Raw genomic sequence first — 5161 nt, 5'->3', positions numbered from 1 at the left:
AATTGGTACTGGATCTGGCATAGCTGATGCTAATTTGAAGCAGTACAAGAAATTGGATTTTATAATCCATTTTGTAAGTCAGTGTGACTTCTTATTTTGTAATTGAGTAATGAGCTCTAGGCACTTGGCCTTCCTGCATGTGCAAGCCCCTATTGTAATAGTAATATTCACTTATTGGCCAGTAAGTGAATATTGTGGGTCACAAATCCCACTAAGGTTTTTCCCACACCGGGTTTCCTCGTTAAACTACTATGTTATGGTGTGCTTTTCATGTGGTTGTTGTTATTCTTATTTACTGCATTATTTTTGGTTTACCGGTACACAGTATTGATATGCTTTACATATTTTAAATCAAGTAAATTCAATAACCGGTTAGATACTAATTCACCCCCCCTCTCAGTATCTTTGGGAATCCTAACACAGGTAGATCACCAAAATAGGTCTAGGCAACCGATAACAAGAAACTGTCAACTGGTAATAGGAAATTGTCAAGGAAACTAATAGCAATATCTTGCCGGAAAATGATCCAAATTTGATGCGGTCTAGAAATAAGAAAGATGATCAAGTCTTCAAGTAGAATCAAACTCCATAGGATCTAGTGAGCCAAAACTAGGACACATAGAAAGAAATGTTTAAAGTGCAAACAAAAAGTAAAACAAAAAGAAAAAAAAAGGAAAATGTTTATGGTTGATGCAAGATTGCTATGAACTAGGGATGCTCCTACATCACTCTCCCTCTCTCTCCATCTCCCCCTCTCCTTTTCCCAATCTCTCTCTCTCTCCTCTCCTTTTCCCAATCTCCCTCCCTCCCCCTCTCCTTATCCTACTCTCTCTCTCTCTCTCTCTCTCTCTCTCTCTCTCTCCCCTATTCTCCGCTCCCTCTCTCTCTCCCTCTCCCTCTCCTTCTCTCTCAATCTCCTCTCTCTATCCCCCTCTTTATCACTCCCCCTCTCCTTATCCTATTCTCTCCCTCTTCCTATCCCCTATTCTCTCTCTTACCCTCTCTCCCACTTACTCTCTCTCTAACTCTCTCTCACCCCCTCTCCTTATCCTATTCTCTCTCTCTCTCTCTCTCTCTCTCTCTCTCTCTCTCTCTCTCTCTCTCTCTCTCCACTTCCTCTTTGGTTCCTAGTTCTGCATAACCCGTTAAGGCTAAAACTTCTAGTTTTTCATAACTTGTTTGGGTTATGCAAAACTAAGCCCAAAACTTCTAGTTTTGTATAACCCCTATGGGTTATGAGAAATTGTGAACGTTCCCATTAGGTTTGCATAACCCATATGGTTTATCAGAAAATATTCATATTTTAGTCCCAACAACCTAAAAACCAGCATTGCAAGTTGTTTGAAGGCCCCACTGTTGTTGCACATGATTTTCTTGGATAGACACTGTAAGGTTTGTATATATTTTTTTATCAATTTTTCTTTGAAATGATTGAATTGTCTTGTATTTTGGATTTTCTTAAAGTTATTTTATCATTTTTACTTTAGATTATAAAAAAATGATGATCATTTGTTCTTTTTTTGCTATTTGATTGTGGATTGTCATCATGATGTTATGTGTAGGACAATCAATATCAACAATGGGAAAGAACAAGAGAGGAACAAATGAACAAAGAGAGGCAGCAAATGAAAGACAAAGACAGTGTATGAGGAGATTACATGAAGATACATCATCTAATGCACCTAATGAAAGTGGTGAACATTCAATAATTGAAATTGATATGATGAATGCACCAAATCAAAATGATCAACATACACCAATTCAAACGCATATGATGAATGCACCTAGTGAATGCAATGAACATACACCATTTGAAAATGATGCAATGAATGCAGATGTTAATGAAATTGAAGAAGATATTCAATTTGAATTTGATGTGATCAATGCACATATTGCATGTAATGAAAACAAAGAGCATGCATCAATCTTAACACCTCTTAGAATAATTCATAGAAAATCAAAGTTCCTAATAGACATTGATGAAAATATTGTGAAGCCAATACATGATAAAATTTCCGAAATAACTTGTAGAAGAATGGTTACAATAATTTGGCATAACTATTTTGAAAACTCAAATCAAAGTGGAAGATGCCAATTAGTTGTCAAAATGATTAAAAATCTGAAATTTAGAGAGATAATGAAAATTTTGGGGTTAAGAACATCTGAAAATAATAGTGAAAGAAACATTGTGAGAAATCATTTTGATGCATACCAAGCCATTGGTTCAAAATCATGCACTAAAGATGATAATGTTTCTCATAATGTCCTCACATCAACCATAATGGGAAAGGAAATAAAAAAATCTCATTTAATAAGCAAAACAAGCAAGTCATTAAGGATAAGTAGAACCACATTACACCATGCCTTAGATAGGCAAGAGAAAATTGAGGATCCTAACAATAATTCTCTTTGGGCATTCTCGGGTAGACTCCCACGCAAGGACAAGGTTGTTGTTGATGCACTAAGAACCTTAATTGAGAAATATTGGCATGACAACACAATCCTCAGATTAAAATTAGTCAAAGATTTTCTGAGATGACAAAACCATTTTATGTTAAGATTAATCATGCACGTACTACATGTTGTAGGGTCCATGTTGAATTTTCCATGCATTATGATATTTATCGCTATATATGTTGTACTTTGCACACTAATGATGTTTTGGAGGAATGTGGTCTACAAGCACCTCCTAAGTCACCAAGAGAATTTATTTCAAGTGTACTATGTAGATGAGATGACGGGTGCATTTACTATAAGATGACTTGTTTGAGAGGTTTTTGTCCTACATGTGGTGGTTTGCAACAGTTGCATAGATGCCTACATTTGGATAGCACACATAAAATTGGTAAGGAACTAGTTTCTATTGGAAAATACAAGCCATTCATATATGGTGTTAAAGATGGAAAAGAATTAAATAGTTGTGAGTTAGTGAAAAAGGATATATGCGTAGCTGATTTTATGAAGATATTTCAAAAGAAACTAGTGTATGAGTACATAGGTCACACACATAGAGCTAGGTGGTTAGATGAGAAATTCAAGTTGTGTAAGGACACTTTCCCCCTCGGTACTATTATCTCTCTCATTGATTTTGCTAAGAATTATACACTAAAGCCATAAAATGAAGTACAACCTATGTATTACCACTCTACACAAGTTACAATTTTTGTACACATAGCATTCATGCATGCACATCATAGCACCGAGGAGGACATAAGGTTATAAGAGAATATCACTTCTATATCAATGATGATCGTACTCATTCCTCAAAGATTGTGCAAGGATGCTTTACAGTCTTCTATGATAGTTTAAGGGAAAGAGATATAAGATACAAACAACACTTAATATGGTCGGACAATTGCACTGCACATTTCAAGAATGTAAGGATGTTCTAGTGGTTGACTAGGATGCATGTGACAAGTGGTGTGCAACATTTTTGAAATTTCACTGAGGGAAAGGGAGAGCATGATGGTGTGGGAGCATATTTGAAAAGAGCTCTTACCAGAGAAGAATTGAAGTACAAAGGTGGTGAAGTGTTAATAGATGCAGAAATAATTGTGCAATGGTGTAACTCTATGATGGGACAAGGTAATGTAGGTAAGTCTATGGTTTCTAGATATTTTTGGTTAATACATCAATCTAACATTGAAAACTATCTAGATTGTTGTACACTTATAGGATCAAATGATGTGCATTCATTTAGAAATTCAAATGCAACATCACTAGTTATTTATACTAGACAGATTGCATGCTTTTTCTCTTCATGTATGCATTTTGTGTGGGATGAATGTGAATCAAAAGAGTGGGTTGACCAATGGTCTTGTAGACCTTTGCAAACCCTAGATATATATAAACTTCCTAGAGCACTACAAATGAACCAGATTGAAGCACCAGTGGATTTTGACCATGTATCAGACCTAATTGAACCAGGTAAAGGGTTGCAATTTGTTACTTGGGTAAAATCAATTTTAAGCTCAATTTATTAGTTCTTTATGATGATTTTGGTATTAACTTATATCCTTCTATTAAATGTAGGTTATGTATATGTAGTTATTGCAGATGAGAACAATGGAGAAGGAACATATTACTTTTTGTGTCATTTTATTGAGGCCAAAAAGAAATTGACTTCTATAGTCATTGATGGAGAGGGTATTGAGTACCCAATAAGACCCATTGTTGTGACAGGGACATGGCTTAGAAGGTACCATTGTTGTGTCGAGTTGTATTGAGACCTCTTAAACTCATTTCTTTATCAGTCATTGTATTGATTTTGGCATTAACTTATCCTTCTATAAAAATGCAGGTACCCTATCAAAAATTCTATTGCTTGGTTGTTTGAGGATTTTGAGACACATAGACATATTCTTCATTATTCAAAGCTTCTTGTTGCAACAAATATTCAATTGATTAAATATAGTGGTAGACCTTGTTGTCCTCGATTCCAGCGTGGCCAAAATCATGAGGCAACCCAATGAAACTGGTCCATTTCGTACCTTACGACCTTCGAGAGAGCTTGATTGACTCCATCGGTTAGCTCATTTTTGCTTTTCGTTTTTCTTTTTATTGTTTTCTAAGTTTTTAAGATTTGCAGTTTTTCCTGTAGGTTGAACTTTAAAGTTCGACCTATAGGGTTCCTTCTTTCCAAAAGGAATTGCACATCAAACTTTAAAGTCTGATGTGCAAAGGTTTTATTTTCCCCTATGGATCAGACTTTAAAGTCCGACCTGCAGGTAATCCTTCCCCTACAGTTCGAACTTTAAACTCTAATCTATAGGTTGTCTGGTTGAAAATTTGCATGTTGAACTTTAAAGTCCGACTTGCAAGGGTTTTATTCCTGCATGTCGGACTTTAAAGTTTGACATGCACTGCGTGTTTAGTAATTAATGGCTGCATTAAATGCTAAATTAGGGGTTATTTATTTAGTTTTGAAGTTTATTTCTTCATTTTCGTTTTGCGATTTCTCCTTTGCGCATGCCATCCTCCTTCCTCCTTTGATTTCGCTCGCCGGCCTTGTGGATTTATTGAGTCTCCATCAAATTTTTATCTTACTGGTAGGTTTTTGGTTTTATTTATTTTGGGTTTTGTTTGTTTTTTGCCTTCATTTTGTTTTTGCTTGGTCGTTGTCTTCAGAGGGTAATTGGATTTTAAAATCTGATTGCCCTTT

The sequence above is a fragment of the Cryptomeria japonica genome, chromosome 1, assembly GCF_030272615.1.
Source record: "Cryptomeria japonica chromosome 1, Sugi_1.0, whole genome shotgun sequence".
NCBI lineage: Eukaryota > Viridiplantae > Streptophyta > Pinopsida > Cupressales > Cupressaceae > Cryptomeria > Cryptomeria japonica.
This window is presented reverse-complemented; position numbering follows the sequence as displayed.